The sequence below is a fragment of the Aedes albopictus genome, chromosome 3, assembly GCF_035046485.1.
Source record: "Aedes albopictus strain Foshan chromosome 3, AalbF5, whole genome shotgun sequence".
NCBI lineage: Eukaryota > Metazoa > Arthropoda > Insecta > Diptera > Culicidae > Aedes > Aedes albopictus.
Window position 1 is genome coordinate 443325671 of NC_085138.1, and position 13037 is coordinate 443338707.

General features: G+C 35.9%; 1 protein-coding gene across 13 annotated transcripts in view; it reads left to right on the forward strand.

The window, feature by feature from the left end:
• The window catches only part of LOC109425937 (hemicentin-1), a 365357-nt gene that overhangs the window by 313699 nt on the left and 38621 nt on the right, over positions 1–13037 (forward strand). The gene's annotated exons all lie outside the window — the stretch shown is intronic.

Below are 13037 nucleotides of genomic sequence, written 5' to 3' on the forward strand. Positions count from 1 at the left end.
AGGTGCATAGGGTACTGTACGAATCAAGTGACAAGTTCAATACGGCAATTATTGGTTTCAGTTATGTTATTCAGCTGCTCCAAAGGGTAGAAATTTACTTCGTCATATGCGTTTATTTCCGTCACATAAGATGGAGAATTGATAATAATTACTGATATTCCAACATACCTATGCCAAAGCCTCATTAGATGGAAGCAAAATTATGTAGATTATCTATAACCAGCCTCTATAGCACTGAAATCGAATACCCAGTCAACACACGATCGTATATGATGTTGAATATGATGCAAAAGTAGGGGCGGTCAAATGGAAGCATATACGCATATGGCCTCCACATTAGCATCCTTTTCAACATAATATAAGACTTTGTAAATTTAACGTTTCAATTTCACTCCACTTACAAGTTCACAACTTTTTTCGTTTTGCGTATGACGAAGAAAACCACACCAGCTAGCCGAATTGGGTTGCTTAGGGAATACACTAATGCTATTTTCTATAGCCTAATAGATGTACTTATTGATCTAACCTTCAATTCACACCCCACAAGAGCTCTATGGTACATAAAAGTTGAATTTCACTGATGCAAGAGCAGCTTGCATTTTATTTATCAAATAAAAAACTTTTTTCCATCAATAAATTGTAAACAAACAAGTTTCTTCGTCCAAGGCAGGATGCAAGCGAATGTGTACGTGGATTTCAAGCAGACAATACATCGTATTTCACAACTACATGGAAAGATTTCATCATTGCACTTTATATTGAATTCATTTTGCTCTTTGAAAGCATAGTACCGTAATCCGGGGTAACATTGATCAGAATTTTCGATCTTTCTGGAATAGTTCCCTTGTTAACGCAAATGTTATAAGTTTTATATTTTTAAAACAAGTACTGGCCCTCTGATTATGTGTTAAGCTACTCGAAAAAGTATTGTAAAACTTTTAAACATGTTTAAATATACTTTTTAATCTAATATTTGATTTTGTTGATTTGGGGTAACATTGATCATGTCAGTACCCTTACTTACAAAATTCGGGGTCGCTGATTTCGAATATGTTGTCCAAATTCTTACAAGTTGTGTACTTTTTGAGTTATTTTAAGAATAAAATTCTCCAAACCGCGAATAACGCCTAAAAGTAGGCAATAGCTTAAGGTTTTGATAGCCTACTTTTAATAAATCGTGTATTTTACTGGAAAAAAGAATTTTCATAAAAGTACCGTTCATTAAATACAACTCTAGGATATCATATTGAAGCAATACAGTGATTTCGAACCTCATATTGTATCTAGTATTCACACCAAGCATGAATGTTTGACAATGTATCTAATTGAGTTACGAAACACAGTTATGCAAAAATCGATTTATTTCAATGTTTATGAAATTCAATGTTCAAGAATTACATGTCATTTAATAGCTAAATAATAGCATATTACTATAAACCATTCGATATCAGAAACTGGTTCAATGTAAAATGCTTGTTTGAACATTTCATGAGGTCGGTCAAGCCGATCAATGTTACCCCGCTGATCAATGATACCCCGTTTTACGGTACTTTGAAAACACCGTTTAATTTGGTATGCGAATTGTTTGACTGGCTTTCCAAATACACAACTTCGGTTGAATCATAATTTAATCATTCTTCTACGTACCATAGTGACACTGGAAATAAATTGAAATTGTGCCGAGAATCAAAATGGGGTAGACGGAAATAGAATTCGAGGGCCAATTATTTAATCATGTTATTTTAAAGAAACATAACAATAGTTTACAAAATAAAATGAAAGTCGTGAACTTCTGTCGACGACCAAAATTGTTGAAGCAAAATTTTTGAAGCGCTGATTGAACCGACCTTCAATTTTTTTTTAAGTAGAACAGTGTTCAAGTTTCAGCTCAATATTAAATATAATACCATTCGATCATCTGAATGCAGGTTTTGCGTCAGATTGATGAAATTCAAGATATTGGCGATTTTTATGTACGATCTTCTTAAATTTTAGCATAATTTCCAAAAATATATGAAGAAATATATTTCTTTTGATAAGCAAAAAACAATTTAAAAATTCTTTCTCAACGTTTATTTGACATATCATATGTAGGCGAGTTACAGTAAAAAATTCAACTCATCGGATCATTGGTTACGTAGAATGAGATGTTTGAAGTGGGCGACTTTGCTTAAAAATAGAACAGAAATCGATTTCAAATCATCAACCTTGTATGGAAATCGAAAAAAAAATCCGCTCTACTGTATTTTTTTTCATTCGCGTTTTCGAACTCAGGGCATGATTCTACACCAAAAATAATCATCAGCTTACCGAGTTCAAAAATGCTGTAAACTAGTGTAATTTGTTATCTAATTTGTTTGCATGATTTGAAAGCTAATTTGTGAATAAAATTGGGCTTCAAATTATTCATGAGGAATTTGGCGAGGCACAAGAATAAACTCGATCATTTTTGGAAGGTGCCTAGTATGATGGGAATTAGATAAAAACCCAACCGTTATTTCTATTTGAGTTTTGATGTGCCTGAAATCTAAATCTGAGTTCTAAACTAAAATGAGGACTGTAGGGTAAGGTGCGGTAAGCTGTCATTTTTCAAACTCTCATTGTTTTCAATGATAAATTGCTTCATTTGTTGGACATTCAAAGTGGTAACTGTAACTACACAATATTTGCTTGATACTTCAGCAAGATGCCACTTAATGAAGAAATTCTAAAATGATGACCATCATTTTTCGAGCATTTCAGAAGCCCTTTCCCCTCTCACGTATTTTTGTATTCTCAATACATGGAGTAATAACTTTTTTACAGACCCTCTCCTTAAACGATGGTCGTCATATTCAAATGACCCTCAACATGCATGGGGTTGGCAACAACAAGGGGCTGTCCATAAACCACGTGGTGATGAGGGGGGAGGGGGGGGGGGTTCGGCCAATGACCATTTTGTATGGACAAATAAAAAATTTTGCATGGACTAACGACCACGCGGGGGGTGGGGGGGGGGGGTGTTGAAAAGTCCCAAAAAAAAAGTTTTTGGTTCTCTTACACATATTTATTGCTTGCATTGATTTTGTTCACTTTCGTGATTTCACTGAAGCACTCAACGCTGCTTCTGCAACACCACCGGTAGCGTCTTCTGAAGTCTGAGCCTTTTTTTTCTTGCTGACCGTTCATTAGGTTTACTGACAAAAACGCGGTTTGATATACCGCAAGCATGTGTTTGGTTCACTGTTATATTTGTCCGCTTCCGGTGGGACAACCTAAACCGTTCATCGGGTTATCGAAAAAGCCGCGGTTTGATGTGTCACATGCATGAGTTTCGTTTCCCTTCTACATTTGACCACTTCCAGAAGGACACTCGAAACCGATTCCAGGTTACTACTAGTTTTCCCAAGTATGATCTGAAATTTTTTTCTTGTTTACTGTTCATCAGGATACCTAAAAGCCATTTGCTATGTCGCGAGTATTGGTTTAGTTCTCTTTTACATTCGGCCACTTTCGGTGAGAGGTGAGACACTCGTAACCGGTTCCACAACACTACCAGTTGTCCGAAATATGGTCTTAAACTATTTATTGCCAACTGTTATCGGGTATCTTACCCGCAGCGAATTCACGTGTCACAAGCATGGTTTTGGTTTACTATTATATTTGGACACTTCTGGCAGGACATCCGAAACATTACCGGTTCAGATATGGTATAATACTATTTTCTTGCTAATTTCATTAGCCTATCAAAACAGCAGCGCTTTGATGCATAGCTTTGGTTCAATTTTATATTTCGGCTCTTTCAGAGGGACAGCCGAAGCAGGCTCCGGCACTATCAGCAGTCCCTAATGTGGTCTTAGCCTACTTACTACTTCCGGGATATCCGGAACCGGTTCCGAAACACTACCGGTTCAGATATGGTCTGAGGCTATTTTATTGTTGACCATTCATTAGGTTATCAAAAAAGTCGCCCTTTGATGTATCGCATGCATGGGTTTGGTTCACTGGCTCTGGAACACTGCCGGTTCAGATATGGTCTGAGACTATTTTCTTACTAAGCATTCATCAAGTTATCGAAAATGCCGCAGTTTGATGTGCAGCATGTATGGGTTTGTTGCAATTTCATGTTTGGCCACTTCCAGGGGTACCGGTCCGGAAGACCTATACGGCCATAACTCCGGAACGGTTGGACCGATCCGAACTATTTTTAATAGGAAACAATGGGACCAGATTCCGCGTCGAATGAATCGTCGGTCATCAAAATCGGTTGAAGTTTACTATCTAAAAGTTAGGTGACCTTTTTTGTACACACCCACACACACACACATATACACACATACATACACACACACAGACATCATCTCAACTCGTCGAGCTGAGACGATTGGTATATAAGACTTGCCCCTCCGGGGGCTCTATCAAAATTTCGTTTTTGTAGTGAACATATAGCCTTGCGGTACACTTTGGTGTACGAGAAAGGCAAAAAAAAAACCCAAATTAATCCACCTAGTGGTGATAGTGCCTTTCTCGTCGAACATGTTCTCACAATCTTTCCGGCAACGTAAGTCAAAGTGTTTCTGAATCCGAATATTTTTATAGAAAAGCAAGCATTTTATCAAAGAAATCTTTGAATTCACTTAAAACTTTTTGATTGCACATAGTCCGACGTTATGTTCAACGTATAAGCAGGGCTGAAAAATATCAGACTTCTTAGTTGACTGCTTGAGCACTTTGTTGAGCACCTTCACTAACACTGGAGGCTGATCAATATCAAGACGATACTAACAAGCTAAGCTATAACTCTTTACACAATCACAGATCACAAAATTTTTTTCTGAACATTTAAGCTATATCTTATTGACCGTTGAAAACAAGAGCGATAGGTAGTGAGTATAGTGCGACGTCTGTTTATATGTGGGTTTAATTTGTAAGATTTTGTTCGCTTGCATTGATTTTATTTACTTTCGTAGTTCCGGCGAAGCACCAAACGCTGGTTGTGCAACCCTACCAGTAGTCTGTAATGTGGTGTGAGCCTATTTTCTAGTTAATCGTTCCTCGGGTTATTCAAAAAGCCGTGATGTAATATGTTGCATGGTACATTTGGTTACTTTCGATGCGGTACCGGAACAGGTTCCGGAGCACACCGGGTCTCCCAAATATAGTCTGAGACTATTTCATTGCTAACGTTCATTTGGTTACCAAAAAAAAACACGATTTGATTTATCTCATGCATGGGTGGGTATAGATCACTTTTACATTTGACCACTTCCAGTGAAACACCCAGAACTGGTTTCGGGGAACTACCGGTTGTCTAAAATATGGTCTGAGGCTATGTTCTTACGAATCGATCATCGTGTATTCAAAAAAGCTGCTATTTGATGTACTGTCAAACACTTATGTGTGCATTTCGCCAGTTCTGGCGAGACACTCGAAAGTGGTTCCGGTACACTACCGGTAGTCTTAAAGTAGCCTGAGACTTTATTTGCTGACCGTTCTGCGCGTCATCGAAAAAGCCGATATTTAATGCGTGGTGTGCATGCGTTTGGTTCCGTTCAACATTTGACCACTTCCGGCGGAGCACCTGGAACCGGTTTCGGCACAGTATTGGTTTTCCAAAGTGTGGTCTATGATTGTTTCTCTTGTTAACCGTTCATCAGTTTACCAAAACAACTGTTTATAGGGTTGGTTCTCCTTTACATTTGACCACTTCCGATGGGGCACCCTTAATCGGTGAGGAATACTACCGGTTGTTCCAAATATGGCCGGAAACTTTTTTTTCTGCCAAATCAAGATATCTATAAATCCGCGATTTGATTTGTCGCATGGGTTTGGTTCATTTTTTTGTTTGGCCATTTCCGGCGGGACACCCGGACCCGGTTCCGGATCCCTACCGGTTCAGATACATATGGTCTGAGAATATTTTCCTGCTGACTGTTCATCAGGATATCAAAAAAGCCACTATTTGATATGTCGCATGTATGGGTTTGGTTAACTTTTAAACTTGGCCACCTCTGGCGGGACATCTGGAACCGGTTCCGGAACACTACTGGTTCCGATATGTTCTGAGAATGCTTTCCTGCATACTGTTCATCAGGTTATCGAAAAAGCCGCGGTTTGATATGTCGCATGCATGGTTTTAGTTCAATTTTATATTTAGCCACTTCCGGCGGGACACCCGGAACCGGTTCCGGAACACAACCGGTTCAAATATGGTCTGAGAATATTTTCCTGCTTACCTTTCATCAGGATGTCAAAAAAGCCACTATTTGATATGGCGCATGTATGGGTTTGGTTAACTTTTATACTTGGCCACCTCCAGCGAGATATCTGGAACCTGTTCCGGAATACTACCGGTTCCGATATAGTCTGAGAATGTATTCTTTCTTACTGTTCATCAGGCTATCGAAAAAGCCGCGATTTGATATGTCGCAAGCATAGGTTTGGTTCACTCCTAAGTTTGGCCACTTACGGGGGGACACCCGGAACCGGTTCCGGAACACTACCGGTAGTTTCAAATATGTTCTGAGCCTATTTTCTTGCTAACCGTTCATAAGGTTAGCGAAAAAGCCGCGGTTTGATGTGTCGCATGCATGGGTTTGCTGCATTTTCATATCTGGCCCCTGCCTGGGGATCCGGTCCGGAACACAAAAATGGCCATAACTCCGGAACGGCTGAACCGATCCGAACCATTTTCAATAGGAAACAATGGAACCAGATTCCCCGTCGAATGAACCATCGGTCGTTAAAATCGGATGAGATTTAGTTCAAAAAAGTGACGTGAGTTTTCTTGTCCACATACATACACACATACACACACACATACACACATACATACACACACACAGACATCACCTCAATTCGTCGAGCTGAGTTGATTGGTATATGTGACTCGACTCTCCGGGCCTCCTATCAAAAAGTCATTTTTGGAGTGAACATATAGCCTTTCCAGTGCACTTAGTGTACGAGAAAGGCAAAAAGAAGTTGTTACTTTTCAAAGGGAATTCGAAGATTTTCCGTAAGTTGGATCATCTGGCCTTGAGAAAGATGTTTTGTGCAAATATATCTTGAAAACCATTCACCTATATGTAATAATGATCAAATCACATTCAGGAATGATTTTAAAATTTGAGTCATTTCATTCCACTTTGGCGTTTTGGCTATTAATGAATAGAACGCTACCGATAATACCAGTCGGCTATCTTGTTTTCTTTTTATCTTTTTCCTAAAATCTTTATATTCGGAAGTTTTCTTTAGTTCTTTCAAAATTTCACATAAGATTATTTCAGAAATCCTTCAGAAACTTTTCCATGAATCTCTTCAGAAATTCTTTGTAATTCATCTGAAACGCTATCCGTGAACATCTTCTAGAAATCACCCCAGAAGTTGTTTTAATGTTTTCTTTGTAAAATCGGCAAATTGCTTCACGGATTCCACCCAGAAACCACCCAGGGGTTCTTTACAGGTACTCTTCCAAGTCCTTGTGAGAGTTCTTTAAGAACATCTCCTTAAGAAATACCTCCTTGTTTGTTTCAGAAATCCGTACAAGAAGTCTTTCAGGAAATCATCCACGGATTCCTCCGGAAATGTTTTCAGCGATTCCTTCAGTTAATGAAGAGTTTTGAATTCCTCCAGACATTTCTCCAAACATTTCTTTAGAAAATCTTCCATTATTTTTCTGAAGCTCCTTTAAAAACTCTTCCAGGGATTCCTTGACAAATTTTTTAGGAGATTCCTTCAGAAATTCCTTATGATATTCCTCTTCGAATTTGTCCATGGATTCCTTAAAGAACTCTTTAAAAAAAACACTACTCATCGTCCTCAGCCAGAGACTGAACATAAATTACACTGGTCGACAGTATATCACGCACTTTGACCACTTGATCCATTTCCGAAGGATTTTGGCCCGCTGATTCCGAATCTGACTTCGGAATTGCTGTAACACGTACAGTTTTTGAGAAAAAAACAGGGTTTTATTCATAAAATTCATATTTTCATAGAAAACAAAATATTGTCTTAATATTTATAATTTCTTTATCTGCTCATCATAAACAATATTCAAACTTAATAGATTTTGATTCACTGATTCAGAATCTGACCTAAGAATTTCTTTTAAACGTATTTTTTTTTATTTCATTTACAAAATTTCATATTTTCGAAGAAAATAAACTATTGTCTTGATAATTTTAATTTTTTTTATCTCCTCATTTTAGCCAATATTTATATTTATTAGATATTCATCCACCGATTTGGTAACTAACCTAAGAATCTCTGTAACATGTGCATTTTTGAGAAAAATGGGGTTTTATTCACAAAATTTCATATTTTCAAAGAAAATAAAATATTGTCTTTATAATTTTAAAGTTTTTATCTACTCATCTTAATTCATATTTTATATTTAAAAAATTCTATTTCACTTATTCGTAATCTGACCTAAGAATTTCTGTAACACGAAAATTTTTTGAGAAAAATATTCTATTCACAAAATTTCATATTTTCATGAAAAATTATTGTCTTTATAATTTATTTTATCTGCTCATCTTGACAAATATTTATATGTTTAATGGATTTACATATACTGATTCGAAATCTGACCCAAGCATTTCTGTAACACGTACAATTTTTGAGAAAAAATAATTGTTGGCGTAATTAAAAGGAAAACACAGTCTTGGTAGTTGCCAAACTGGGCAGCTTCAAAGTTGCAAACACATTTCGGTTAATTCAATAGCATATACAAAAAAAAAAGATCAACTTACATTTCTGGGTAACAACCTAATTAACCTGCGCTACAATTCTATTAAAACTCTTTTCTACAGATTTTACCTGTTACAGAAATTCTTAGGCCAGATTCTGAATCAGTAGATCAAAATCTTTTGAATAAAAAAAATTGGTTATGATGAGCAGGTGGAAAATTGAAAATTATAAAAACAATATTTTATTTTATATGAAACTATGAAATTTGTGAATAAAACCCTATTATTCTCAAAAATTTTACGTATTACAGAAATTCTTAGGTCAAACTCCGAACCAGTATATGAAAATATATTAAATACAAATGTTGGTTGAGATAAGCAGATAGAAAAAATTAAAATTATAAAGACAACAGTTTATTTTCTATGAAAATATGAAATTTTGTATTTAAAATTCTATTTTTCTCAAAAATTTTACGTGTTACAGAAAGTTTTAGGTCAGATTCCAAATCAGAATATGAAAATTTATTTAATATAAATATTGGTAAACATGGGCAGATAAAATAATAAAATTATAAATACAATAGTCTATTTTCTATGAAAATATGGAATTTGTGATTAAAACCCAATTTTTCTCAAAAAAATACGTGTTACTAAAACTATTAGGTCAGATTCTGACTCAGTGGATCAAAATCTATTGAATATGAATATTGGTTATAATGATCAGATGAAAAATTTGAAATTATAAAGGCAATATTAAATTCTCTCTGAAAATATGAAAATACTTTCTCAAAAATTGTATGTGATACAGAAATTCTTAGGCCAGTTTCTGAATCAGTGGATCAAAATCTATTAAATAAAAATATTGGTTATGGTGAGCAGGTGGAGAATTGAAAGATATAAAAACAATATTTTATTTTATATGAAAATCTGAAATTTGTGAATAAAACCCTATTTTTCTAAAAAAAATTACGTGTTACAGAAATTCATAGGTCAGATTCCGAATCAGTATATGAAAATCTATTAAACACAAATATTGGTTGATATGAGCAGATAAAAAAAATGAAAATTTTAAAGACAGTAGTTTATTTTCTGTGAAAATATGAAATTTTGTGAAAATTTTTACGTGTTACAGAAATTCTTAGGTCAGATTGCAAATCAGAATATGAAAATCTATTGAATATAAATTTTGGTAAAGATGGGCAGATAAAAAAATAAAATTATAAATACAATAGTCTATTTTCTATGAAAATATGGAATTTGTGAATAAAACCCAATTTTTGTCAAAAAATTTACGTGTTACTAAAATTATAAGGTCAGATTCTGACTCAGTGGATCAAAATCTATTGAATATGAATATTGGTTGATGAAAAATTAAAAATTTTAAAGACAATATTAGATTTTCTTTAAAAATATGAAACTTTGTGAATAAAACCCTATTTTTCTCAAAAACTGTACGTGTTACAGGAATTCTGAAGTCAGATTCGGATTCAGCGGGCCAAATTCCATTAGAAATGGAACAAATGGTCAAAGTGCGCGAAAAAAGTTTCAATTTTGTCGACTAGTGTTATACTAGACAACGGATAATGGATACGACATGCAGTGACCTAATGAAGAATTTTTCGATTGACAAATAGTTTTCTCCGACTGGAGTGTTAATCAAACCTATACTCCGTGGCTTACAATACGCCTAAACGGTTGGCACCGCTAACCGCCTTGCAAAATTGCTCCATGGATTCCTTCAAAAAATACTCCAGCAATTCGGTTTTCAAATCTGCCAATTTTTTTCCAGAAACTCCTCCATCCAAGCCTCCATAAGTTTCTTCGGAAATACTTCCAGGGATTCTTTAGAAAATTTCTTCAGGGCTTCCTTCAGATATTCCCTCAAAAATGTATACATGAATTCTTTTAAGTAAATTTTTAATGGGAACCTTCTGAAACATCGCCAGGAATTACTTCAGAAATTCGTCTACGGATTTGTTTGGAAAACCATTTGGAAATTACTCTAGGACCTAGACAAAAACCTTAAGGAATTTTTAAGAAAATTCCTGGAGGATGGTCTGACAAAACGCCTCTGATGTTATCTTTGGAGATTCTTACAATAAATTCTATATAATTTTCTACAACGATTCTGGGACAAAAGTTCCGGATGTAGTTTATGATGTTATTTCTGGAGGAATACCTGGAAGAATACCTAAAAAAATTTCTTAATTCTGCGAAAAAAAATCATGAGAAGCTTCTGGAGTAACTCTGGAAGTAAATTTTAAGAGGGATTCCTGGAGGAGTTCTCAGAGAATTATAAGAAAAATTTCAGTAAATTAGTAAATTAGTAAATCCAGCAGAAACAAAAAATCTGGAGGAACTTTTTCAAGAATTTCTGGAAAAAAAAAGCTCTGAAAGAAATATGTTTCAAGGAACCTCGATAACAATAAATGGTAGAACTGGAGAGAATGTTGCCATTCATAGAAGTATTTATTTTAAAAAATGTTTGAGAAATGCCAAGGAATGGGTTCTGAAATAGTTTCTGCAGACATTTCTGATTTAATCGTCCTTCAGAAAATCATTACCGGAAAATTTTCTTAAAGAAATCCTGAACAATGGTCTGAATGTATTCCAGACAATACCCGAAGGAAAACCTGGAGGAGTTTCTTGAGAAATCCCCAGGGGAACCTCCAGAAGAATCTCTTCAAATTTTGTTTTAAAGGAAAAACCGGAATGAACCTGCCTATGGTAAAAAATCCCTGAAAAAAGAGATTAAAAATAGAGGAATTTCTAAAATAAAATGTCTGAGGAAATCCTTGAATACTTGGAGTAACACATGAAGGAGCCGCTGAATAAATTCCAACAATTACTTCTGAAAGAGTTGGTAAAACCATTCAGAATTTCTAAAGGACACCCCTAAACTTTGGAGAAATTCTTGGAATAATTGCTGGGAGATTTTCTTAAGAAATTTTAGTGCGCCGCTTTAACAAACTAAGGCATAAATAAATTGTTTTTTTTTTCCAGGGATTCCTTCAGAGATCCATAAGGGATTCCTCCAGGAATTTGGTTTCTAATAGGCAATCCTTTTGATAATATCTGTTGAGATTGTTGCAGAAATTTCGTTGGAATTGTTGCAGGAATTCGTGGTGCGATTCCTCCTATTAGTTTTGCTGAGATCCCTCAAGCAATTCCTGCTGACTTTCGTTCCGAAATTACTGGAAGACTTCTTAGAGCAATATCTGCAGAAGTACCATCTGGAAATGCTTGTGAAATTTCAGCAAGAATTCCTTAGAGAAATCTTGCCAGGAGCTCCTGGAGGAATATTCACTCAAATTGTGGATGGCTGCTTGACGCAATGTCAAGAAGAGACGTCGGTTTTTTGAGCATTTGGTGAATTGGAAACTGTTTTAGATATCGATAAAGGATGTTGTCAAAATCACAGCAAATCTCAGAACCTAACCAAAGTGTATGCTGAATAAGCATTCCAGAACTTCCTTATCAGAGGAAGTGAAATCGCCTTTTGGCTAACGAAGTTCGTTCACTTGGAACTGACTGATTTCACTAAAACTGGAAACATTTGTACAAAGGTTTTTTCAGTCGGATAGCTCTCCTGTAAGCCTTGCGAGCCGACCTGAAATCCTCCGATCCAGTCGAACGTCGTCTGTTCTAATTATTTCTTCATTGTTTACTGAGATTTGTCAGAACGTAGTTCCACCAAGTCTAACACTTACTCTCTGGTAGATACCATGAAGGTTGGGCATTTGCCTATGTTAAGTAATCCAAAATATGTACTAAATACTTAAGTATTCCATCAAACTGCAGCCTCTCAAATTGATGTCTTAGCTGCTCCAGATGATAAGGTGAGCATTAACATCACTGCCAACAATTAGCTGAAGACCTTTTGAAGTGCAGTGTGCGATGGCTTGTTAGAAAGCATGCTTAGGAGACGGTTCATCATGCGGTAAATACATCGAACAGTAGACGTATTTCCGGTTGAGATTTCCAACATATCATCGATTGTGATAGCTCATTCATCTCTGGCGATTAGTTCAGACGTTCAGAGAAGAGTGCAGCAACGATTGCGTTGTTGACAAGCACACAGTCTCGAGGCACGACATGCGATTTTGCCATTTCATTTTTACTGAAAGTAGTAAACACCGGGTTCATAAGGTTTCCTAGATAGAAATTCCCCTTACGAAAGTGAAGTTCTTGGACTATGGCCATTTTGCATAAGTCTGCAAAAGTTGATCGTTGCTGTTTTTTTATGCTGAAGATTGATCTGAGCTATACTAACGGTAGCCACTACCCATACTAGGCAAAGTTAAACTTTTTGCAATCACAGCACAACAAATAACAGCAGCAAAAAATCAGATCGGTTTTGTTTGAAAA